The sequence below is a fragment of the Lethenteron reissneri genome, chromosome 37 (genome assembly GCF_015708825.2).
Source record: "Lethenteron reissneri isolate LAM-NWPU_2019-01 chromosome 37, ASM1570882v1, whole genome shotgun sequence".
NCBI classification, from domain to species: Eukaryota; Metazoa; Chordata; class Hyperoartia; order Petromyzontiformes; family Petromyzontidae; genus Lethenteron; species Lethenteron reissneri.
Genome location: NC_083815.1, coordinates 12,133,376 through 12,160,937, shown reverse-complemented (window position 1 = coordinate 12,160,937; position 27,562 = coordinate 12,133,376). Strand labels below are relative to the sequence as shown.

At 47.3% G+C, this 27,562-nt stretch overlaps 1 protein-coding gene across 5 annotated transcripts in view; it reads left to right on the top strand.

Moving 5' to 3' along the window:
• Positions 1–2,528: 2,528 nt before the first annotated feature.
• Positions 2,529–27,562, top strand: part of LOC133351411 (uncharacterized) — a 69,264-nt gene continuing 44,230 nt past the window's right edge. For 4 of the 5 annotated variants that reach the window (XR_009756178.1, XR_009756177.1, XM_061566594.1 and 1 more), the window contains exon 1: positions 6,675–6,892. The gene's annotated coding sequence lies outside the window, so the exon portion shown is untranslated. Of the gene's footprint in view, positions 2,994–6,674; positions 6,893–27,562 lie in introns of those variants that run through there. The other variant, XM_061566592.1, reaches the window with a different exon arrangement.

The window sequence follows — 27,562 nt, the reverse complement described above, 5'->3', positions numbered from 1 at the left end:
GTTTGAGAGGAGACCTGTCGGATCCTTGGGACATTCTGTCTACAGAAAAGCCACCCACACAGATTCCTACTTGAAACCGGATTCCCACCACCACCCATCTCAAAAGAATTATCTCATCAAAACGCTATACCACAGAGCCCATGGCATTTCTGACCAACACCACCTGGCCGATGAATTAAGACATGTACATCGGGCCCTCAGGATGAACGGATACTCTGACCGCACCATCCGCCAAGCTGTTTCTCCCACCATACAGAAACAGCCACATGAAACTCCGATCAAAACTATCACGTTACCATACATAGCAGGCGTGACCAAAAAGATCTCCAAAATTCTAAACAAACATAAGATCCAAGTCCGATTCAGTACAGTGCATAAAATTCGTGATCTGATTCCATCTGTGAAGGATGTCGTTCCTGACTTACAGTATCCTGGAGTCTACAAATTGAGTTGCAGTTGTGGTGATTGCTACATTTGAGAAACGAAACGTCATGTTTCTGATCGTGTCCGCGAGCACAAGTCAGATCTGAAACACGGCAGAACTGATTCTTCAGCCGTTGCCGATCATTGCTACAACTCTGTGGGCTCTCATGAAATTGTCTTTTCCGAGACCAAGGTGCTCTGCAAGCCTCCTGGCTACCATCAAAGGTTTGTACACGAAGCCATACAAATATACAAATACAGACATAATTTCAACCGTGATGATGGTTACAAACTGAGTAATCATTGGAAAGATGTGATTAACTATGCAAAAAAGATTTAACTACACTTATTTGGACCATCTTATTTGACAGACAACTATTACAGGTTATTGATAGACAGCCAGTCTTGTTTTACAAGGTTTAGTTTTTTCTTTTTTCACACTTTTGTTATGTAGGCTAGGCGTAGTCACAAACCGTACCTCTCCATAACAAAGGCTCAGTCTTTTGTTATGCAGTCTATTCTTAGTCTTAAGCCTCACCTTACCATATTAATAAAAAGTGTGCCGTACTTGGCCCTTCCCCTCTTCAACCATTATATATACGGAGTGGTAGCTCTTGTAATCTCTCATTTACTTGATACAGCTGTCGTGGCTGTGACGGTTCCACCTGAAGACGGAAGCTTGTGTTGCCTCCGAAACGTCGTGATATTTATTTTATTTTACTTTTATTAATTTAATATTTTTACCTACGTGACTTTACCGAAAAAACCTAGGAGTAAGAGCTATATAGCTCAGTGGGCCTTACATGGTAAAATACAAATAGTTTCGTTTCATAATTTCCCACAGGGCACGGGGCAGACATACTTGCACAAATTCGGGACATGCCCTGATATCTCAAGTTTTTTCCATATTACAGACTACTTTAACAGGATCTGTGGCACAGCGGTGAGGCCTTCAGTATAGACTCAACGCTGTGGGGCTTAAAATAAAAATGAGCATCCATGCACCAGCATTCTCTACTCCAGACCTTCTATATAGTGACAAGGAAAACTGGAAAGACCATGAACCCCCCCCCCCCTCCTTGGGGACTGGCATAGAACTCTCCTCTCCCTCATAATGAAGGTTTTTGGGTTAGATCGTGTGAATATAAATGTCATAAACCCACCACCACCCGACACAGCCAATTAGTAAGGTTAAAACTAAATGTGCCAATTAGTTACTTCAGCACACCGGTGTGTGGGAGAGTAAACCCACATTTACAATTTCAGTACGACGTTTCGATGGTGATTACAACCAGCTTCTATTCTATTTTGTATTTATAAAGCACCATTCAGCAACGTGCTTCACAATGCTTACTCACTACAGTACAAAAATGCAAGATAATGGATGGGCATCGGGCAGCCACTCGGGTGGAGGGAGCGAGGTGGAGGCTGCGGCAGTGGAGGCATTAATGGCGTTAGGTGGTGCTGGTAGGGATATTGGAAGAGGAAGGGAAAAGGCAAGAGAAAATAGATAGGACTTGAGGGCAGTGCGAAATGAGGAAAGCGGTGGGGGGGAGAGTCTGATGTGGATGGGAGAGGGAGTTTATTCCAGTCTAAGGGGCCATCAGTGAAAAGGAGTAAAGTGATTTGATTAAGATTTTATAAACTTCGCTCCTTCATGGAATAGTATTTCCACAGATCCCAAATCCCTCATAAATCGTACACTAATGCCTTAAGCATCTTTATAATTTGAACCTGCGAATTGCAGTTTAGCTGCAATCTATTAACACTGACAAATATTTTTGACCAGATGTATAAAAATTGTACATCACGTGCTGCTCTTGAAGAAACTAAAAAATATGTATTAATGCAGTTAGTCCTATCTTACTGAAAGAATATAATTTGTCTCGATCAATGGTGCCGACTCACAATCCATGGAAATAACAATACGTGCTCCCCAGCGCCCTACACTGGGGGCCGTGTTGGTGTTTAATCTCATAATTAATTGGCACACAAAAGACATATGTGGTGCCACAGCGACGGGACCGCTCTGCCGAGCCAGGGAGCCGCCCGGCTTCCCCCACCGCACTTCCCCCCCCATCACCCCCCCCCCCCACATAAGCACGCACCCGCACCCACGTAGGGCCTCGTGGTCGGGTCACCTACCCTGAGTTTTCACCCGAGGGCCCCCTCGGGGGGGTTACCCCACGGTTTCTCAGGGCCAGGGAATTGGACAGGACCCTTCCCAGGCCAAGTAACACTGCGGCGCCGTGGGCGGATTTGAGATCGCACGACCACGGCGAGCTCAGAGAGCCCCGCAGTTAGAAAGGCATACAAACACAAACACGGGTCAGCAAGGCGGATAGCTGGGATCAGGACCAAAGGTCAAAAGGGCGGGAAATCCTAGGCTCAGGATTGGTCGAGAGACCAAGGCGGTTGGGAATAGCATAAAGGACGGAGGGCAGAGTAGGGGAGGTCTCTCTTCTTCTGGAGTAGTGACACGGGGTCAACGACGAGGGAGTCATCGGGCGAACCGCGAGATTGTCTGCAGGACGATCTGAGTGCCGCAAGGCCACCAAGGACTACAGACGGTATCGTATTACGCGCCTTAAAACACCTCAGAGCGGAGAGTAGGATCCGTAGGAGAAGGGTTAGTTCGGGGTAAGGACGAGAGGGAGGCAGTTTAACAGAGAGCGCAGCATAGAATAGGGCTGCACGCCACCAGAGTGTGGGTTAGAAGCGCCTCGCTGGCCCGCACACACACACGGGTGGCTCGGTTGGTTAACAAGGGCTAATAAAATCTCGAGCATAGTAATAAAACCGTGTTGTTGGGTATTTTTGCACGTGGTATTAGCGTGCGCTGCATTCGCGGGTGTGTGGTCGTTGTATGCGTAAAGGCCGTGGTCTCTGTACGATTGTGCGGGTACGGAGGTGTGTGTGTTGACGCCCGGGGAGCGCACAGTGTATTTGTATAAACGCGCGGCCGCGCAAGAGGGGGGTTTTACGTGCTCTCGCTCGAGCGTGGGCGTCGCTCGCGTGTGTGCACGCCGCGCTCGGTAAAACCCGCAAGCCGCACACGGTGAACCCGCGAGCCGCGGCGCCGGAGCGCGCTGTGATCGCACGGCCGGGGGGAGCGAGAGGAGGAGGAGGGAGAGCGCTTTTGTGTGTTTGCGTGCCTACGCAGCCGTGTGAGAGGAGAATCGTCCTTGTAAGATACTTGTGTTGACGTGCACGTGCGAGTGCGGGAGGGGACGAGTCGTTGTGTCGGCGTGTGCCCCGCTCGCGTGTGCGAAACCGCTGTGCGCATTGAAGCTGTTAGCTTTGTGCGATCGTGCGTGTGCTCGTTACTTGCGTAAGTGCGGCGCGGTGGTGGGCCCCTGACCCCCAACCCCGCGGCTCGAGCGCGTAATCGGCTGCGCATTGTTGTGCTGTTTATCTCGCGCGCACGGCGGCGGCAACTTGCGCTCCGCGGCCAACATCAGCGCAGGGGGAGCATGCACACACGATCCGCAGCACTCACGGGGGTACAGGATAGGGAGCAGATGGGGGACGAAAGTCCGGACCCCACCAGACAGCAAGGGGGTAATGATACGGAGGGGACGATGGAGACAGAGGCGAGCAGCCTCCACACATACATTTCCAACACTCACCTGGATGGTGATGATATAATACTGTACTACAGTACGAAACATTCTACTGATCTAATCAATCTGTTTTCTAATTTGAATAACATAGAACAGTATCCCACATAATCTAATTACCAATGGCATAAAATGTAATCAATCATTAATGGCAATAAAGCCGTCTGCATGGTACTGATTTGGAGGCAAAGGCTGGCTTCCACGAGTGATCAACACAAAAACTACTTAACAATCTCTCGAAAATGTCAATGAATGTTAATATGTACAGTGAGGGAAAAAAGTATTTGATCCCCTGCTGATTTTGTACGTTTGCCCACTAACAAAGAAATTATCAGTCTATAATTTTAATGGTAGGTTTATTTGAACGGTGAGAGACAGAATAAGAACAACATAAATCCAGAAAAAGGCATGTCAAAAATGTTATAAATTGATTTGCATTTTAATGAGGGAAATAAGTATTTGACCCCCTCTCAATCAGAAAGATTTCTGCCTCTCAGGTGTCTTTTATACAGGTAACGAGCTGAGATTAGGAGCACACTCCAAGGGAGTATAAAAGACACCTGTTCACAGAAGAAATCAATCAATCCGATTCCAAATTCTCCACCATGGCCAAGACCAAAGAGCTCTCCAAGAATGTCAGGGACAAGATTGTAGACCTAAACAAGGCTGGAATGGGCTACAAGACCATCGCCAAGCAGCTTGGTGAGAAGGTGAGAACAGTGAGGAATCAGCCCAGAACTACACGGGAGGATCTAGTCAATGATCTCAAGGCAGCTGGGACCATAGTCACCAAGAAAACAGTTGGTAACACACTACTCCGTGAAGGACTGAAATCCTGCAGCGCCCGCAAGGTCCCCCTGCTCAAGAAAGCAAATATACATGTCCGTCTGAAGTTTGCCAATGAACATCTGAATGATTCAGAGGACAACTGGGTGAAAGTGTTGTGGTCAGATGAGACCAAAATGGAGCTCTTTGGCATCAACTCAACTCGCCGTGTTTGGAGGAGGAGGAATGCTGCCTATGACCCCAAGAACACCATCCCCACCGTCAAACATGGAGGTGGAAACATTATGCTTTGGGCGTGTTTTTCTGCTAAGGGGACAGGACAACTTCACCGCATCAAAGGGACGATGGACGGGGCCATGTACCGTCAAATCTTGAGTGAGAACATCCTTCCCTCAGCCAGGGCATTGAAAATGGGTCGTGGATGGGTATTCCAGCATGACAATGACCCAAAACACACGGCCAAGGCAACAAAGGAGTGGCTCAAGAAGAAGCACATTAAGGTCCTGGAGTGGCCTAGCCAGTCTCCAGACCTTAATCCCATAGAAAATCTGTGGAGGGAGCTGAAGGTTCGAGTTGCCAAACGTCGTCAGTCTCGAAACCTTAATGACTTGGAGAAGATCTGCAAAGAGGAGTGGGACAAAATCCCTCCAGAGATGTGTGCAAACCTGGTGGCCAACTACAAGAAACGTCCGACCTCTGTGATTGTGAACAAGGGTTTTTCCACCAAGTACTAAGTCATGTTTTGCAGAGGGGTCAAATACTTATTTCCCTCATTAAAATGCAAATCAATTGATAACATTTTTGACATGTGTTTTTTCTGGATTTTGTTGTTGTTATTCTCTCTCACTGTTCAAATAAACCTACCATTAAAATTATAGACTGATCATTTCTTTGTCAGTGGGCAAACGTACAAAATCAGCAGGGGATCAAATACTTATTTTCCCTCACTGTACGTGTATGGGTTGATCCGCAACTTTTTTTTAATAGTGTCCGCCGTGATAAACATCAGCTGTAGACTTGGTATATTTATACTGAAAAAGCAACCTATTTCCCTCCCCCAGCCGCGCATTTGTGCGGGATACACGGCCTCCGCGGAGGGTTGGGGGGGTGACGTCAGCAGGCACACTGCGTCACGCTGCTACATGCGGGTGACATGACAGCTATGTGACGTCACCGCTCACTTGCGTGCAACATATATGCATTATTGCGCCCCCGCCCTCTCCAAAAAAGTATATTTTTTTAATTTTTGCATGGTGTACAGTCTGGAAAGTAACCACATGGCAAATTTCAAGTTTGTTGCATGTCGGGAAGTGCGCTAAACATTTTGAACATACATTCACAAATTTCCCTTTTATATATAGATTCTATAATATAATAAATAACATTCTAGTTTTACATTCCCGCGCAGCACTTTGGCTGTCTTGTTCGTGTTTTTGACACTATATTATAGACTGTGTAATGTTTACTGTTTGAGTCATACATTCTAAAATGTTTGTGTATACGTCATATTTCGTGTTTGCTATGTCTGTGTCACTTGACAATCTGAACCCCCTTTCAGCACTGCCCCCCCCCCCCCCGACAATCTGTAACGAGATGTTTACGCTTTCAAGGAATTATAAAGGTAAAATATTTTCATAAATAATGCATGCGATGTTGAAAATGAGACACAAAGAAAGCAACGACATTGTTAAAACCAGTGGAAGCAAGCTTATTTGTATGTGGAGGGACAGAATGAAGTTCTGCATTATGTGTTTATGAACATACAAATGACATGCTCTGGAAGTCGAGACCACGGTCCCTAATCAAAATGTAAACTCCGCCCCTCTAGCGTTGTGCGCTGGGACAAGTGAGCAGTTTCACAACCCGATTTGTGAGTGCAGGTGTTCCTCGACTTTCAAGGAGCCTTTTATTCAACTAAATCAGTGAATTAGAGATCTAGTACTAGCACACGATAATACAAAGACATCTAAACACAAACACATCACACAAACACACATCACACGGAAGGAGAGACACCGCATCGAGATCCAGGGTTTGACTGTCAGCTGCCTTCGCGGACCGAAGTGAGTCAACCATTGTGTGCGCGCGCATTCAAAACGAAACTACAGTCTGTGCCATCGTAAAACGAAGGTTCTGTTCAAATACTGAGGATCAAGTTTTAATAAGCGATGAGTGAGTGGTGGCGATTGCTATAGTAATCAGGGTAGACGTTGGGTAATTGACAGTGCGAGTTTAATTAATCGAGTGGTTTAAAAAAGTAAGTAGTGGGGTGATGGCTTGAGCCGATGCCAAATGACACAATCATACGTATGTACATGACGAAAGAATAACCAGCGTCGTAGTGGAGAATACAAATAAAATTAAATGATCAAACAATACGAACGCTGTATTAAGCAGCTCTTGTTGCACACTGAATTGATTCCCAAACTCAACATGGAGCTGTGACGATGTTCGGTTGTTTTTCAAATTATCAAACGAATGAGGAAGTGTGTACTGTAGAGTTTACCCAACCACACACGCGAATGTACACGCACACACTAAAACAAACTCAACGCCGCCGATATACACACGTAAAAATACACACATGAAGGTAAATATATTTACCACAACGTAATAATTAGCGTCGTTGTCAAGAATATACGCGAACTCGAAAGAGACAAATTCCCCTCTTTTACACATCTGTCCCTTAGCGTAAAAATAACAGCATTGCTTCCACATCACCTGCACATAAGACGTACATATCAAGACTAAGAATATTGCGTGAAACCCACATACATATTGTGTCTAGCACCAGTTGCGTAGTGCTGGCCACCCATCCCGCCTCGTGTGCCACAGTTCCGGCCTTCATAGGCGCTGCTGCTACTCGATTCTGACAGGAATTGCCCCTCCAGCCTGCTAGAGGCTACACGGGGTGGAGGGGGGAGCTTTGTCTTTGTGTCGTCAAATCACAACCTTGTTAATATCCTTCAGGCGAAGCAAACAAACAATTCATCCATCAGCTATTCACACGAAGCCACCGAGGGGTCTTGTAAAAAATGCTACTCGACAGGCTGTGCTAAACACTCTACGTGCGTGTAAAGTGTACAGTATTTTGAAAACAGGCTACAACTGCTCGATTCACACGAGGAAGTTGCCAGGGCTCAGTCTGCTCAGCCTGCCGCCGCACTACAGCAAGCAGCGCGCATTTGACTCCCCCCGCCACTCGCCCTGCACCGCCCTCGGGCCGGGGATTTCCACCACACTAAGCACGACAACTCGAGCACTTCCTCAAAGACACGCACACAAGACGAAGGCTAAGTTCATTACACACACACAGTCCGCTTGACACAAATGAACCACAATACACCTCTGCTGATTTCGTCAACAAGGAGCATCAACCATAAATCACGCGAACTGCGATAATTAGCGCAGCGGCTTTTGGCTCGGCCATCGATCAAAGACGGCGGTCACCGCACCGCCCGGCGCTTTCAGATGCGGGGTCAGCGGCCGTCTGGAACGCTCTTCCGATATTAGGAAGCCACTGGAGCTATGCACTTTAAAAACATCTAAAATTAAAAACTCGTTTCTTTAGGAATGCTTTTTGTGTTTGGTTTGTTATCCTTACCCCGCACCTCCGATTAGCACGGTTGGCTACGTACGGAGCGAAAGAAGTTCAGCACACATACATACTTTACCCATATGTCCTTAACAGACTGTTTGGGCAAGTGCTGTTTGCGGGCCGGCAAACTGCACTGGCTACTCATGTGAGGCTGAGTCGACCTAGTGGAGAGCCATAACAGGTTTAGATAATTGCTGTCACCGTTGTTGGTGGCCGTGAGTGGGAATCGAACTCAAAAACAACAACCGCCGTTCACCACTTAGTGGCAAAGACGTCACCATGCCACTTGTGCCAGGCTAGGTGCACTTCGAGGCCACGTTAAGTGTCAAATGCCCGCTGGCAGGAGGTCACATTTAGCTTTCCTATACTCTGATCAATGTTGTGAACGTTCGACTTATCACTTAAACCATTTTGATCAAATCCAACAGTTGTGTGAATGTATTTCCAAAACTACCGGTACTGGTGGTGCTGAAGCAGTAATAAAGCGACATGTTTGTTCATCACGTGACAACTTTATATAAATCGGCTGTGTAGGGTGGAGGGGGGTTTCCATTTTTACTCACGCGATCTGACCAAACAACTGTATGAATCATTTAACACGTAGGCTTTCGCGACCAATATTCATAATAACGCTGTTTGGGTGAGGTCTAACTGATAAGCTGGCTAGATTTTTGGAAAAACAAAAATTCCCGAATGAGATTTGGCACAGTGAAGAAATACGAAAACTTATATCTGATACTAAAGATGATCTACCAAAGCTTTCAACAGAAGGCGTTTACTCGATTACTTGCTCCTAGGTGCGGACAAAAGATTAGCACGACTTAAAGAACACCAAAGGAACATCAAATACTCACAAAAACACGACTGTCGGCAGTTGCAGAACATACTTGCCAACAAGGAAATTCAATAGATGTTGATAACGTTGATGGTTTGTGTCAAACTAATTACTGGTCAAGACTAATTACAGAATATTTTAAATTGTTTGGAATAAAGATAATTTCAACCCTCCTGGTATCTATAGGTTGTGCTGCATGGAAGCACATTTTTTGAGTCATGACGGCAACAATGGTTAATTAATTGAAATTGACACAGGATAATTGTAATACTAACCATGTACTATTTTGCACACAACACACACCACATGCCATGCACAAAACACCCTTACCTTATTTAAAACAGACGCGACCATGTGCCAAGCACACAACACAATATTGAAATAAACACAAAAACTCAGGCAACCTGTGCCCTGCACACAATACAAACACCGTTAATGCTACACCGTCGACTATTCAATAGAACGAATGATCTCAGTACGTTTATTAACTGTGACTAACCTAACCGATTATGTGTATTTTTTCATATTAACATAATGTTTATTAAGCCGCTGTCGGTAGCCTAAAAGAGGCCTAGAAATAGGGTTTCGTTCCACCAAGTGGGGCACTACCTACTTTTTTAATATCTAACATCAGAAATATATAGAGATTCCTTAGGAAAAAGTTATCTGCACACAACCTTGCAGTTTTTGAGAAAAATGATGCTAAAGGTGCCCATTTTGAAAAAGGGAAACCATAGGGAATTTTGCACTTTTAAACCTGTTTATCATATAAACCCAAAAATGCAGAATTACCACTTGAAGTACAAAATAAACCAGTTTGAAATGTGTGATATACCTGAAGTTGCTATCTATGCACAGTAAACATGATAAGATTATCAAGAAAACTTCTGCTGTAGCATTAACATCCCAATTACTTCTCATTATGTTGTTCCAATTCAAAGGTAATATTTGAGGTAAAATCTGAATAACAAATAGAATTAAGCCAAAATATAATATAAATAAAAGCACTTTTCAAAATAACACATTTAATGGTGAATTGTCAATTCGCATACATGAGCAGCAACTGCACTACATGTACATATTCACAGCAATGATTATTGTAAACAAGATTGAATTTTGATTGATTTGTATTAAATATATATGTCCTACATTAATTTTATTATCATATACACATCACTAAATATCAAGATCACTGTCCTCACTATCAATATCCTCAGTTAATCTCACATTGTCACAATGAACACATTTGCATAGGTCAGTGCAGGCCAGGCCAGCCTTGTGGCATGAGCACCTTCCACCTGTACAAGTACCAGACTTACACCCACAGTAGAGTGACCCCAAAATCTGTTGAGGAGCTGGATCTTTAGTCATCCATGATATGATGAGATCACCATCCTTGACAATCCATCCAAAGCCGTCTGGACTGGGAGCATTTATAAAAGGATCCAATGCTCTCCTGTGGATTGCAGCTTGGTAGTTAGCATGCTTGAAGTGCTCTGTAAGTGCATCTTTTGTTGGAGGTAATGCCTGTTCGAAAGAGGCCTGGACACAGAACCTATTGTATCTGGCCAAATTAACATCTGATACCTTTTCTCCATACAGCTCACACACAAAACGTTCTATGGTCACAAATGTGGTGCTGTCCATTCAAATTGCCTCCCAAGAGCAACAAATGCACTGATGTACTCTGCATTTCCAGACACTATATTTAGTGGTTTCTCTTTTCCTTTCCCATAAAAGGAACTAGTTGAGTCACAGCCAGTGAATGTGTGTAGTCCTATCAGTGCCTCTGTTAGTGAAGGACCCAAAGCAGAACCAATAGCCTGGAGATCTAACATTCTTTGTCTGTCTTTTGTTCCTGTCAGAAAGTACATCTTTGCTGAGGGAAGCTTAGCCATTATTGAAAGTGAAATGATAGCAACATCAGTGTCAGGACTCTGGATGATTATCTTATTATAAAGTTAACTCCAGGCATGTTTTGCATGAAGTAGGAGCCTCGTGTCAGCTTCTTCATGGTCACAAGTCAAAGATTCTACCTCTTTGACAGACATAATGCCATCTTTAAGAGTGAGTTGATGACATACATTTCTGTGTGCCACAAAGATAGCTATGTCTTTTCCAGCTGCTTGTAAAGGCACAGTTCTCCATGTCTCAAAGAGAAAGTCTGTCAAGGCTTCTTTATTTTCACCACTGGCTAGAAACTTGGTCCACTGACTTGGAGAATTCTGCTTGATGCTGTATATTTGCAGTAATTGTTGTCCAGCAACAGCACGTCTTGATCGTTCAGCATTTTTGATGCTCACTGCCGGTTAGCGATAAATGACAAAATCGACCCTTGGACAACTGAACTTTCTACCCATCTTAATCATAAGTTGAAGAAGATCATCAGCAAGCTCACTGAATGTGTCTGGTATATTCTTGAGACTCCTGATCAATGCCATGCCATCTATCAGTAGAGCACCATTATCACCAACAGTCTTGTTTATATGACAGTCCTTGTTCTTTGATTATAAACAAGCTAGAAGAGCAGCCTTATTTGTTTTGGCTAATGAACCATCAGTGCTTGCTAGCGGGGATGAGATATTGCCAAGTGAATATGTCAGAATCTCTTTCAAGTTTACAGACCGGGATTGACTTATCACTAACAGTCGTGCAAAGAGTCTCCTGTCATTTTTTAGAATGACTTGATTTCCATCTTTTGTCTTGGATGATTTCTTCATTTGATCCCCAAACGTAGTAAGCTTCAAGCACTTTATTGGAGAGAAGAAGTCTGTTTTTGATGACTGGACTCGATCTTGGATGAAAATTTTCAGAGCTGTTTCACCTTCATCACAAGCACTTTGTATGTCATCTCTGACAGTCTTTGTAGCAACAACACCAGAGCTAATACATACAAGATCTTCACGAGGCAGGAAGGGATTGATCATAGACTCAACCGCTGAAACCAAAGATATAACAGCAGCATTATCTTTTGCAATTCTTGTTGCATCCAACTCTTTATGACCCCTCTCTTCATGTTGCATTCCAGCCATCATTTCACACTGCCTTGTGATTGCAGAATGTTCAGGATGAGACAGTATCCATCGCTGGACGGCACCTCTGTTCAATGTTATCCCAGTTATGCCGCCTTTGGTCTTTGAATCACGGTTGCAGGTTTGTTCTATTGCTTGGTCACAAGCTATGGATGAGAACCTGTTAGCATCCTTACGCTGTACTGTCCAGTTTCCTTTTGCAGTAACTTCTTCATAGCAGTGTTGATGAGTCTTTGGAAGATTGATCATCTCGACCCAATATGCTGATAGGTACCTTGCATAATTTTGGCGGTCATATGCAAAATACCATGCCAGCATACGTCTCACTGTTGCTAAGTGAAGGTTCCAGTCAGAGCATTAGATAGGACATGTATATTTAAAGCCCTACCTTCTATAGAGAAATAATTTGATTATGGAATTACATTGCATTCACACGAAATATGTAAATGTAATTGGAGTGACCCCACAGATTTGTGAACAAACATTTTTTTGTACCTACCTATATGTTTTTCAGTTTTGCTGAGAAATCTTGTGTAATCTCGATAGCAGGATTTGTGGTATCGGACCTCGATTGCAATGCAGTCTTTCCCACGAATGTGTGTCAGAATGCTCTCATCTGATTTCATTTGAGCTGCCTAACGAAAACGTCCTATATTAAAGATATGAAGAATAAATTATAAACCCAGTTGGCAATATATTAACTTGCATAACATTCAATTCAAGTGAGTAAACATACCTGTGTTAATCGAGCTTGATCGCCGCTATCAGATGAAGCTGCGCTGCTTACGTCCTCCTCCATGTTTACATGTGCGTAGTGATATTGGCTTGATTTTGGCTCTGACCTACTTACATTTTCGATGCTGATTGGTTGAAAATCTAGCTCAACAGGTTTTATATGTCTCAATACGCAGTCAATATAGTGCGCCAATAAATTACACTTTTCTCATTAACTGCAGGATAATGCGTGGAGAACTTTTTGCTTGGATACCTTTTATTAACGTTGAACATATTGAGCAAAATAAAAAGTAGTGCCCCGTTTGTCGGAACGAAACTGAACGATACAGCTCACGTACAGCGGCCTATATGTTTAAAATAATACATTCACCACCCGTGGGTCCTTCTCACTTGTGAGCACACAGTGATAACATCACCACGCCCTATTTAAGAGCAACAAAAAAAGATATTTGCATTTCTGGATAAATTCCTGTTGTTTTAATCACCAAGATAACGTGTACTCAATTGTAAACATTGTGAGTTTGCTCTGTAATTCTGGCAAGCATCTGTCATTTATTTTCATTTGGCTAGGGCAGGGGTCGAGAACCTGCGGCTTCAGACAGCCAAATACAATTTTAAACAAAATTGAACGTGAAGATAATATCACTTTCCATATCACTTTCCCAACCATACCTTAACCAATCCGGTCTGTTCTGTCTCCGTAATTACACCATCACTTTTAATAACAGCAACCCCACCACTATTCCCCCTGGGTCTTTCGGTAAAGTCACGTAGATAGGTTCAAAGAAAATAACAAAAAACTACGACGTTTCGATCACAACTCTTGATGACGATCGCTTGAGTTGTGATCGAAACGTCGTAATTTTATTGTTATTTTTTTGTTATTTTCTTTGAACCTATCTACGTGACTTTACCATAAGACCCAAAGAATATGAATTCCTGCAGTCACGAAAGCTTTAAGTTAAGATTTAACTCCACCACTCTTTATCTCAACCACTATCATCTTGCGTACAATTTTATAATCGCTGTTAAGCACCTTGGGAAAAGGTGCTGCCATTTAAATCTATATTAGATATGAAGATAAGAAACGGTTACTGGTTCCAACTTTCTGCACCGATGATCAATTTAAACCGGCAGCCCTAGATTATAATATACTTATATTACATATAAACACTCAATTACCATGAGGTGCCTCGAGCCAGCTATGTGATCGGCTACAACTGCTCATATCAAAGGTCAAATGGGTCATGCATCCGGTAAAAAGAATCTGCACTTTTGAAGTCGTAATAGGCAAAGGGTCAATGGGTTGCTTTAATTGAGGTGGGTAGTATTGTAGTGAGTGGCTCCGACACGGTAAGTAACTTCAAGTATTTATTAGTAAATCTTTAGTACAGCCACTCTCTCTCTCTCTCTCTCCGCGGATGTTGACCCGCTCTCATGGCTGCGCTGCCCCGCGCCACGTGCCGTTCACCCCGCTCGCTAACACACCGCTGACTGGCGGCGCGCTAGTGAGCGGCTAGAGGTCGAGCCGCCACGTGGCAGGTGGAGATGGCGGGGCAGCAGCGACGGGGAGCTCCTCTTCGATCTTCAAACACCGACCCCTAACGTTGCTGTACCCCCGACTTACAGTGAGGGAAAAAAGTATTTGATCCGCTGCTGATTTTGTACATTTGCCCACTGACGAAGAAATAATCAGTCTATAATTTTAATGGTAGGTTTATTTGAACAGTGAGAGACAGAATAACAAAAAAAATCCAGAAAAACGCATGTCAAAAATGTTATTAATTTATTTGCATTTTAATGAGGGAAATACGTTATTTGACCCCTCTGCAAAACATGACTTAGTACTTGGTGGTAAAACCCTTGTTGGCAATCACAGAGGTCAGACGTTTCTTGTAGTTGGCCACCAGGTTTGCAACATCTCAGGAGGGATTTTGTCCTACTCTTTGCAGATCTTCTCCAAGTCATTAAGGTTTCGAGGCTGACGTTTGGCAACTCGAACCTTTAGCTCCCTCCACAGATTTTCTATGAGATTAAGGTCTGGAGACTGGCTAAGCCACTCCAGGACCTTAACGTGCTTCTTCTTGAGCCACTACTTTGTTGCCTTGGCCGTGTGTTTTGGGTCATTGTCTTGCTGGAATACCCATCCACGACCCATTTTCAATGCCCTGAGGGAAGGAGGTTCTCACCCAAGATTTGACGGTACATGGCCCCGTCCATCGTCCCTTTGATGCGGTGAAGTTGTCCTGTCCCCTTAGCAGAAAAACACCCCCAACGCATAATGTTTCCACCTCCATGTTTGATGGTGGGGATGGTGTTCTTGGGGTCATAGGCAGCATTCCTCCTCCTCCAAACACGGCGAGTTGAGTTGATGCCAAAGTGCTCCATTTTGGTCTCATCTGACCACAACACTTTCACCCAGTTGTCCTCTGAATCATTCAGATGTTCATTGGCAAACTTCAGACGGGCATGTATATGTGCTTTCTTGAGCAGGGGGACCTTGCGGGCGCTGCAGGATTTCAATCCTTCACGGCGTAGTGTGTTACCAACTGTTTTCTTGGTGACTATGGTCCCAGCTGCCTTGAGTTCATTGACAAGATCCTCCCGTGTAGTTCTGGGCTGATTCCTCACCGTTCTCATGATCATTGCAACTCCACGAGGTGAGATCTTGCATGGAGCCCCAGGCCGAGGGAGATTGACAGTTCTTTTGTGTTTCTTCCATTTGTGAATAATCACACCAACTGTTGTCACCTTCTCACCAAGCTGCTTGGCGATGGTCTTGTAGCCCATTCTAGCCTTGTGTAGGTCTACAATCTTGTCCCTGACATTCTTGGAGAGCTCTTTGGTCTTAGCCATGGTGGAGAGTTTGGAATCTGATTGATTGATTTCTTCTGTGAACAGGTGTCTTTTATACAGGTAACAAGCTGAGATTAAGAGCACTCCCTTTAAGAGTGTGCTCCTAATCTCAGCTTATTACCTGTATAAAAGACACCTGGGAGCCAGAAATCTTTCTGATTGAGAGGGGGTCAAATACTTATTTTCCTCATTAAAATTCAAATCAATTTATAACATTTTTGACATGCGTTTTTCTGGATTTTGTTGTTGTTATTCTGTCTCTCACTGTTCAAATAAACCTACCATTAAAATTATAGACTGATCATTTATTTGTCAGTGGGCAAACGTACAAAATCAGCAAGGGATCAAATAATACTTTTTTCCCTCACTATATTCACTCCCTGGAGGCTAAGCCCCGCCTCTGGCCACGCCCTCCTGGAACCTTCGGGAACGTTCCAGAGGCTTCCCTGGTAGATCCGCCCATTCACCTTTACCCCAGATAGAATCCCGACTATCGATAAGCCGTGGGCTGTATGGTGTGTAATGTAACCCCCACAATAATGCAGGAGATGGCGCTCTCTTATTACATCACCCCCCCCCCCCCACCCCGATGAAAAAAGGAAGGATAAAGCGTAATACAGAGCGCCATCAGTAACTGAGCATAACAAGAATGGAATAAGAAGAATACGGAATGCCCCAACAATCAACACACAAAAAACAACAATGCGGACGAGGAACTGTTTCCGACTCACTGTGCGTTGCGTTGCACCACTATCCGAGTAGATAACCTCGCATTCAATAAACCTTCAGAGCCAGGGTGAACATCCGACTCCAAACGTATTTAATGAATTGAACGAGGTGAAACTGATGGAAAAACAGCACATACAGCATCTGTTAATACTTGGAAATATCAATACAATGAATGAACACTACAGCATCATAACATTGTCTTACATAACATGAAACTCAACAATAGATCCTGGATGGACAATAGATCCTGGATGGACCAGGCACCCACATTAGTACTGAACAGCTATACAAGAGAATTAGCTACTCTGTTAAGTAAGGGCACATTGTGTTATCATCATACTGCAGCCTAAATGTACAGCACAACACAACACTGAACTGTGGATGAGATATTTTGTCATCCTTACTCTAAAGATTGCAATAAGGTTAAATGGATATAAGTCTGACTCGACTTATTCAATTACAAGTAACATTCACCATAAGGCAAGTGGCAGGCTTCGTTGTTAACTAGGCCTCATATTTATCATAACAATTTAACAGCATTATAAAGGCATTTACAGCATTATAACGGCTATTCTAACATAACAGCATTCCCAGTATTATAAGAACATACACGAACTTACAGACATTGCTTCTTAAAGTCCCACAATGAACAGTTGCACCTGTCTTGACTGGGATGCTCATTATGCCACCATTGTATACTCTGTTTAATGGCTGATACCCTGCTGCGTGGCTGAGAGGTTGTCAAATCATGACTTCCTGGTCACGTGACCAAACTCAACATCCAACTAGGAAATTCCTGTCTACACACCCCCCCACACCTGCCGTGAGGCAGAACAGGAACAGACACGCCTGTGAGAGGAGATCAAAGTCGTTCAAGAAAACCGTGACGTCTTGGAGCGTATCCGCGTAGCCGTCCCATCTGCCTGAGGCGGGATCAACACTGGAACACCGCCAGGTGGAAACAGTGGTCCAGTAGAGGGCGACACAGCCGGATCCAACGTAGGTGGGCATGGCGGGATAACGGCGTCCACCGGTCCCGCCGTCTCACTCAAGGGCGCTGTGGGCGGTAAAGAAATAAACTTTGGAGGATCACCTTGCACAGGGGCGGCTGGCCGGTTGGACACGTCAGGCACCGGGTACCCGGGAATGGAGATGACGATGGCCCAGCGGGAGCAACAAACGGCTTCAATCGCGACGGGTGAACAAATCAACGCTGGCGGCCGTGATGAACATGAACACACTGAGTACGCAAAACCTCAATAATTTTCACCAGACCCTGCCATGGTTTGTGGAGCTTGGGTGATGTGCCAATGGGCACCTGCGGGCAATGAAGCCAAGCCTCATCCCCAACAGACCATGTCATGTCCCCTTTTGACCTCCGCGCACATCGTTCATTTCTAGCCTGGGTCCTGGAGGTATTCAACCTGGCATCCTCCCGCGCCTAAGAAACCCAACTAAGGGACTCTTGGACATGGTCAGGAAGAGTCGACTTAAGAAGTATAACCGGGGAACCCAATTGAACATCAACGGGCGGCACGTTCTCCCTCCCATACATGAGGAAGAACGGTGAGTATCCCGTAAAAGCATGAGGCGCCATTCAGTAAGCAGAGAGGACACTGGGTATCTGCAAATCCCAGTTAACCTGCCTCTCATTGACCGTTTGGCACAGCATGACGGACAAGGTACGATTCAAGCACTCAACCATACCGTCCGTCTGAGGATAGTAGGGAGACGTATAAATCTCCTGGTATCCAAGGCACTGCAAACGTCACTCAATAGCTTGGAAGTACAGTTCCTACCCTGATCAGTGAGCAACTTTTCCGACGCCCCTTTATCCATCACGTAGCCATTCACAAAAGCATCAACGATGGATAAAGCCGATTGATCTGGCAGGGGCCAAGCTACGGGCCAACGAGAAAAATATTCAATGCCGACAAGGAGAAATCTATTCACGCGAGGTGTAACAGGGAACGGACCCAACACATCAAGGGGAACTAATTCATTAATGCGCATGACAGAAATGGATTGCAAGGGCGTAACATAACGCTGCCGGGGCGATTTCCTCCGGGCACACTCGGTGCACGATTCAAGTGCACTAGTGACGTCAGACGTCATATCCGGCCAATAGTAATCCCTCTGCAGGGTGAGCAACATTTTCTGAATGCCAAGATGGAAAAGGTTTTCACAATGCAATGTGCGGATCAACCCCGCGCGGAGAGAATCCGGCACAACCAATCGACGCCGGCGCGACATGTCATCCTTTCACATCAACAAACCCTCATTAACCAAAACCCGATCCTCCTTGACAGAATCGGAATCACCCGCGAACGGTACAGCCCGTTTCCGCAAGGAGGTCAAAGAGTCAACTGAAAATTGTTCGCGCAACCACACCAAACGTGTGAGGCGCAACACACCATCGGCAGGAGGAACCCCGGTTTCGTCCGGAAGTGTCTCAACTGCGGACACAGCCAAAGGGCGAGACTCATCATGAGGAGTACAGCGGTTTATACCGGAGCGGCAAGCACATTGAGACGCGTGTGGCAACCGCGACAACGCGTCAGAAGTAGCGTGACGAGTCCCCTTCCGGTAGGTGACATCAAATGTGAATTCCTGCAAGCACTCCAACCAGCATGCCAACTGACCGCCCGGCTGCTCGATTTTCAATGAATATTGGAGAGCCGCATGATCAGTGCGGATAACAAACCTCCTGCCATATAAGTCGGGCCGAAAAAGTTTCACAAAGTGAACGATCGCCAGCAACTCCCGATGAGTGACGCAATAGCGGGTTTCCGCCTGCGAGAACACCCGACTACCGTACGCAACAACGCTTTCCACGCCCCCCTTCATCTGCGACAGGACAGCCCCGATGCCCGTGTTGCTGGCGTCAGTGTCAAGGATGAAAGGGGACGAAAAATCGGTGTAGTCGAGACTAGGCGCCTCAGACAACCGATCCCGCAGGGTATTGAACGCAGCCTCCTCCTCCAGTCCCTAGTGGAAGCGCTGATTTTAGCCATGAGTGCATGCAATGGTTTCGCAATGGAAGCGAACCGAGGGATGAACCGGCGATAATAGGAGGCGAAGCCGACAAAGCTCTGCACATCTACACTCGCAGGAACCGGCCAGTCACGAACACACGCTGTCTTTGTAGGATCGGTGGAAATACCGCCCGCACTCACAATGTGGCCCAAATACCGAACGGAAGTCTGCAAGAGGTGACACTTTTTAGGCCGAGCGCATCCGCTCAAAAACAGCGTGCAGCCGGAGGAGGTGGTCATCAAACGACCAGCTGAACACAATAGCGTTGTTCAGATAAATTTAGCAAGTGTCCCATTGTAGACCAGCCAGGACGAGTTCCATGAGTCTCTGGAACGTGGCAGGAGCAGCATTCAATCCCATCGGCAAACAATTCAATTGAAAGAGGCCTTGCGGTGTTCGGAATGCAGTCTTCTGCCTCAAAGACTCATCGATGGGCAGTTGCCAAAACCTAGAAGATAGATCAAGGGTCGAGAAAAAACGTGCTCCGGACAAAGCATCCAAAGATTCATCCATCCGTGGCTGGATACGCGTCCGCCACGGAAACCTTATTCAACCACCTAAAATGAACACAAAATCGGAGGTTGCCATTCTATTATTTTTTACCAAAACAACAGTAGCACCCCACTGGCTAGTGGAGGGCGAAATAATGTCCGCGGCCAACATATCATCGACAGCACGCCGCACACTCTTTTTCTCGGACGGCCCCATGCGATGTGGGTTCAAGGGAATGGGGCTAGCGTCACCCGTATCTATGTGATGGGACAACAAGGACGTCCGACCCAAGTCGAAATCGTTCTTGCTGAAAACATCGGAAATTTCGGAAAACAATACCCGCAAATCTTCACGCTGAGCCAGACACAGCGACATGTTCTCGTCACACAATCGGCGATCCATCAATCGTCCGATGGACACCTTTTACCGACAACGCCTGTGCTGACGTGCGCTCCTCACGGTTAGTAAAAGTGGTGGTGGCATGAGCGAGGACAATAACATCACCAGGTCCCCCATTCAAAACCTGCAGTTCTGAAAATGGTCTGAGCACAAACCAACATCAATCCTCGTGTAGCAGCATTAGAAGGCGTCAACAAGATACCATTTACCGCGACATCGCAACAGATTTTCTTGCGATAACGAAGCGGAAATCAACATTTGAGAACCCGCCGGAACTGTAAAGGTGGCATCAACCAAAGCCTGAACCGTTTCGGTGGACGCCGGTCGAGGAAGCGGTGATAACAAGAACCGCAATCTACGACCCGACGGCAGCTCAAGACAACCCTGGTCCACAAGAATCTTGACCGGCATTCTTGCCAAAAAATCTGCCCAACAAGCACAGCACGGCCAACGTACGCGGGATTAACACGGGACCCGACGCCTGAATGCCCCCAATGGCGATACACGCGTCAACCTGACCAATGATCCCCATACTACCCCCGTTAGCTGCAACACAAACATTGTATACAGGGCGAATGCACGACGCAGGGATTGATAACAATTTAAAAATAACATCTGAAATGATCGTCGCAGATGCCCCCGTATCAACCAAGACACGGACATCAACACCCTGAATAGTGGCCGTAACCGTCGAGGATCCCGCCGCCGCGGCAACCACCCTTCGAGCCAATTTCCTCCATTGTGTCTGCGAAGCCGGCCACCCCTTAGCAACGGTACCCGAGTATGAGCCATCGCGCGAACCGTCCTAATGCGATGGACCCATCCCGATGACATGAGATGGGTGAAATGGCGAACGTGCCCGGGTGCCCGATATGTGCCAACTCGCCTGTGTGGAGGGAAGTGAAGGCGGACGGTCGGCTGCAGGAGACGTGGTCGGCAATCCGGACGGCGATGCAGGACGAGCACGGCACTCCCTGGAATAGTGGCCCACACGGCCACACCTGTAGCACATGACGGGAGGCCACTGGTGCAGCAAATCGTTGTCCCGGCGCGGTCGGTAGACGTTCTGGCGACGTCGACCATCCTTATGTCGCTGGTTCCACGGAGGGACAGCAGCCGGGATGTCACCTGCTGACTGCGCCTCGTCGGGGATGACAATCACTTTAGACGGACACCAGCCGATGGGTTGACCATCCCTAGCCGGGTCCCCCGTCCACGCCGCCATCTGTGCCCACCGCTTCAAATTCTCATGTGCGTTAAGGAAACACGCGGCCCACAAGGATGTCTTCGTTTCGTGGCTGCACGTGGGAAGGACAACATCCATCTCCCTAGCGTTCCATTACCAGCGGATCCAAAATTTCCTGTTTTACGTCGGGGTAGGCATTAACTGTTAAGGCCATCAAAGCGCTTCTGTAGGCGAGGGGCGACCCCGAGCTCCCACGCCTACGGTGCTGAAATGTTCTTGTTCTGTCATCCGGCGGCTCGTAGACCTCCGCCATCTCCTCAAAAGCTTCTTTGAGCGTCTTCTACTTCTCCGGGGGAAGGGAACGGAAAACAGCCAACGCATCATCGTCTAGCATGGTAGGCAAGGCAATGAGCGCCTCCTTCTCCGACCAGCGGACAGATTTGTAGGCAGCTTCAAAGCGCCATCGAAAGGCACTCCAATAACCGCCAGCTGCCACAAACTCAAGCACTTGGGGTAGGCGTCGACAGCGATCGGCGCTTTCCTTCGCAGCGGGTGTCGCGATACTCGGCAAATCCCCGCATGGCAGCGACGAACTGGAGGCCGACGCACCGCTCTCCTCGGCGGTGTTCAAAATGGCGGCCGTGACATGCGTGTTTGGCAGGAACTGTGAAATGGCGGCCGTCACCACCCCGCCTGGGATGGCGGCCATATTATCCAAGGGGGGACCCTTCGAGGCACCGTCACTGGTCCTTTGCTCGTCCACCCCCAGACGGTCCGCCACCGGATTACCTCCAGCGGCGATCGGCGTGATGAGAGCGACGAGGTGGAGGAGCTCTGTGGTTAGAGCGCCCAGCTGCGTCTCAACCTTCCGCCACGGATCGTCAGGGCGAAGCTGGTGGGAAGACTTTGTCGCGCCATCCGCCGCAGGTGCGACATCGGCACCCGTCGTGGGCTCCATCACCAGGACCACAGAACCCGGGGTCGGCAGGAGCTGAGTCGCCGTCTCGTCGTCATTGGAGGACACTGCAGGTGGATTCTTCTTTTTCTGGTGTTTAGACATCGCATCTTGAGTAGAACACCATCAGGAAAAGTCCACTATCTGACACCACTGTAATGAGTGGCTCCGATACAGTGAGTAACTTCAAGTATTTATTAGTAAATCTTCGGTACAGCCACACTCTCTCTCCGCGGATTTCGACACGCTCTCGTGGCTGCGCTGCCCCGCGCCACGTGGCGCTCATTCCGCTCGCTAACACACCGCTGGCTGGCGGCGCGCTAATGAGCGGCTAGAGATCGAGCCGCCACGTGGTAGGTGGAGATGGCGGGGCAGCAGCGATGGGGAGCTCCTCTTTGATCTTCAAACACCGACCCCTAACGTTGCTGTACCCCCGGCTTATATTCACTTCCCGGAGGCTAAGCCCCGCCTCTGGCCATGCTCCTCCTGGAACCTTCGGGAACGATCCAGAGGTTTCCATGGTAGATCCACCCATTCACCTTTACCCCAGATAGAATCCCGACTATCGATAAACCGTGGGCTGTATGATGTGTAATGTAACCCCCACAATAATGCAGGAGATGGCGCTCTCTTATTACAGTATTAAGAACTTAAAATGCACTTCTGCCGCCGTCTGGAACGCCCTTGTGATATTAGGAAGCCACTGGAGCTATGCACTTTTAAGACATCTGTATTGAAAACTAACTTCTTTAGAACTACCATTTGTTTAGTTTGTTGTCCTTCGCCCGCACCTCCAATTAGCGTGGTTGGCTACTTACGGTACGAAAGAGGTTGAACACGCATATATATGTAGTGTCCTCCTTCCTCGAGGTGTGTATGTGCGTGTGGTGTGTGACAAACACACTCAGTCGGAGACGAGGTAGTTGCATGAGGCACCGTCTCTCTTGATAATCCGTTTACACCACTCCAGCCTCCGCTCTCTCGACCACGCTGCCATACAACCAGCCTTGACACGACTCTCCTTGCATTGCACTGACTGTGTCGACCGGGACAACCAACTACTGTCCGGCCGCACAATGATCGCGTGAAGGTGGCAGCGACAAAGATGACGACAGCGATGATGAGACGAGTCCACTCCCAGAACCGACAGCCTAGATGTATCGCTCTCCACTGCTTATATTCCCCTCGGCGTGGCTTGGCTCCGCCCTGGCCGCACCTCCCTTCTCGAACCCACCAGAGGGGGCCTCCCTATGAGGTCTACCGTGACCCTTGCCCCAGTTCCTCCGCCCTGCCGGCACACCTGTATATATGCTCAAAGGCGTGTGCTCTAAGCGTCCACTGCAGTTTCTGCTGCTGTACAGCAGTTGGCGCTGTGTCACTACACATATATGGGTGTAGCGACTTATTTACGTGTGAAGAATTTAAAAAAATACACTGAGTCGAATACATTTGTTAATTTTACCAACGGCAAATTATGAATAATTATGAATAATGACGTTGCAAATAATTTTCGTCGTTGCTGCTGTCACGAATATTTGCGGGGGCGCCATGGTGGCTTGGCAATTTTAACACCCTCGCCTGGTATGCAGGAGGTCGTGGGTTCGATCCCCAACCTGACGATACCTACGGCTATATATTTGGAGTTTGCGTCTCTCACTCTCTCCGCGGTGGTCAGGAGATGTTGGTTCGATCCCGACCCAGACGATGCCTGCTGTATATTTGGAGTTTGCGTCTCTCTCCCTGTGGTAGTCGCGTTGATTGTTCTCCAAGTCCTCCGATTTTTCCCTCCACATTTAATATAAAAATCAAGCCTTGAGAATATTTGCCTGCTGCTGTAAATGTACACACGATGATGATAAGCTACTTGGCTGAGCTATCATTTCTCGCCGGGTAGACTCTGAAAAAGAACTACATAGCAGCTCCGTGGTCCTTACCTGGTAAAATGAAAAAAAAAAGTTTAGTTGCAGTATGTGTAATACGACATAATGAGCCTCAGACCCCCCTGATAGCTTTAATCAGGCTCTTTTTGCCAGGAGTGGATGACAGTGGGGAAACGGGAGTCAGGTATTCATGAGTATGCACATCCGGTGTTTGTGTGTGTATGTGGCTGTGATTCTGTGTGTGTGACGCAGTGGTTAGCACGCTGCGCTACGAACCCGGTGGATCTGAGTTCGATTCGCACTCACGGCCACTACCACCAGCAGCAGCGATTATCTGAACCGGTTCTGGGCCTCCCCTAGGTCGACTTAGCCTCAAATGAGTACCTAATGCGGTGGTGTGTAATAAACATAGCCACGAGGGAGACAAAGGCGACCAGGCAGGCGTGGAGCTGGCCACCCACGCCCTCGTATGCCACAGTGCCGGCCTTCATAGATGCTACTCACTAACAGCACTTTCCCCAACAGTCTGTTAAGGCCATACGGGGAATCTTTGTCAATCGTGTGTGTGTGTGCACGTAGGTAAGCAACCAGTCATTTATGGCCTGGGTGTTCCGTGACTCACCTATGTTGCTGTATTGTCTAATGTATAGTCCACCACACATGTACGTGTAAGTACATGCGTAACATGGAACAACCTCTCCATATGTATATTTGTGTGTGTGTGTATGTGGGAAGCGGTGGCGCAGTGGTTAGTGCACTCTGTGTGCATGTTTTGGAACGGTGACCGAGTTTGATTGCTGCTCATGGCCACAACCACTAAGCCCCAAATGAGTACCTGGTGCGGTGTGTTGTAAACATCGTCACTGGGGAGACAAAGGCGGCCAGGCTTGGTGTTGGTCACTCATTCCTTCATGGGCCATGCTGGCATTCATAGTTGCTCGCTAACAGCGCTTGCCCCAACAGTTTTTTAAGGTTATACGGGGGTCGTTGCCTTTGTGTGTCTGTGCAATTGTGGTGACTCATTGTGCCCCTACCGACAAGAGAGCCAGAATCAGGACTCAAGGTGTTCTGCCTCACGGCAGGTGTTTTGCTCCATGGCAGGAGTGGGGGTGTGTGTACACAGGAATTTCCTGTTTTGAGGTTGAGTTTGGTCACGTGAACAGGAAGCTACGATTTGACAGTCTTTCGACCACGAGGCTGGCGTTCGCCATTACACAGAATTCAAAATGGTGGCACACATCGCGTCCCAGTGAAGATAGCTGTAACTGTACATTGTGGGACTTTAAGAAGCATTGTCTGTAAGTTCGTTTATGTTCTTATAATACTGAGAATGCTGTTATAATGTTAGAATGACTGTTATGATGCTGTAAATGCCTTTATAATGATGTTAAATTGTTATGATAAATATGAGTCCTAGTTAACAACGAAGCCTGCAACTTGCCTTATTGTGAATGTCACTTGTGATTGAATAAGTCGAGTCAGACTTGTACCCAAGTAACTATATTGCGATCTTGAGAGCAAGGATGATGAAATATTTCATCCACAATTTAGTGTTATGTGTAGTGCTGTACATTTGGGTGCAGTGTGATAATTACATGTGCCTTTATTTAACACAGTAGCTTATTCTCTTGTACAGCTGTTCAGTACTAATGTAGGTGCCTGGTCCATCCATGATCTATTGTTGAGTTTCAGGTTATCTAAGGCAATGTTATGATGCTGTAATGTTCATTCATTGTATTGATATTTCAAAGTATTAACAGATCCTGTATTTGTGTTGTGTTTTTCCATCAGTTTTCCTCGTTCAATTCAATAAATTACGTTTGGAGTCTGATGTTCACCCTGGCTCTGAAGGTTTATTGGATGCGAGGTTAACTACTTGGATAGCGGTGCAGCGCAGCACATAGCGAGGCCAAGACAGTAAAAAGACATTCTTCAAGGAGCTCTCAAGCAGTCAGCCCTGCAGCAGAGGCAAGGAGCTCTCAAGCATTCAGCCCTGCAGCAGGCAAGGAGCTCTCAAGCAGTCAGCCCAGCAGCAAGCAAGGAGCTCTCAAGCAGTTAGCCCTGCAGCAGGATTGGAGCTCTCAAGCAGTCAGCCCTGCAGCAAGCAAGGAGCTCTCAAGCAGTCAGCTCTGCAACGAGTCTGTTGCAAGTGTAGAGGTGTAATTGTGTATGGGCACGGATGGCTAACAAACACAAGGGGCGTGGTTAGGGCCGTACACAGAGGAGGTGCTCACACCGACGTCCACACCTGCATCCCCCACCGGCCCCTCCCGGGGGCCGAGTACTATAAAAGGTGGTGAGCCGGAGGGCTCGAGGTCGAGTATTAGCTTAAACCAGCGAAGAGCGAAGACCAGCTAGAATAGGCCCCGGAGCTCCCCTGGCTCGCTGTCCTTGTCAGGGCCGACCAGGGCAAGCCGGTGGCGTGGCCCCGAGAGCCCAGACTGATGTTCTTATAAGAGCCGGTCTGGAGACTCAGGGTGCCGGGATCCCAGCTTGACCAGGGCTGGGATAGGTAGCCTCCCCTAGCTCCGTAGTGGAGGACTCGGGCGTAGGTTAGTGGGGTTAGATGTTGCGTCTCCCTGTTAGACGAGTGAAGGGGACGATACCCCTCTAAGTGCTGTGTGTACCCGTTACTGTGCACAAGTTGGTGTTAATAAATAAGTGTGCCTCCGACTCCGTCGTCAAAGCCTCCTGAATACTTACTACATCTGGGGTCAGAAGTGAACGTTCAACGATGGACACACGAGGGACGACACGTACCAGGGAGTCGGAGATGGAGGATACCTCGGCCGAATCGGCGCCAGAGATGGCCGAGGTCGGATCGAAGCAGCCGGGGCCGAGTACACCCGCGCTGCTATGACAGGAAGGGGGGATGCGTCGGCCGAGGGACTTCGGCTGGCTCACTCCCGCCTGGCGGAGCTGCTCTACGCTGCGGCCGCCACGTTGGAGGAGATCACGCGGCTGGGGGCTGGAGGGGCTGCGCGGGACGACGACGGCAGC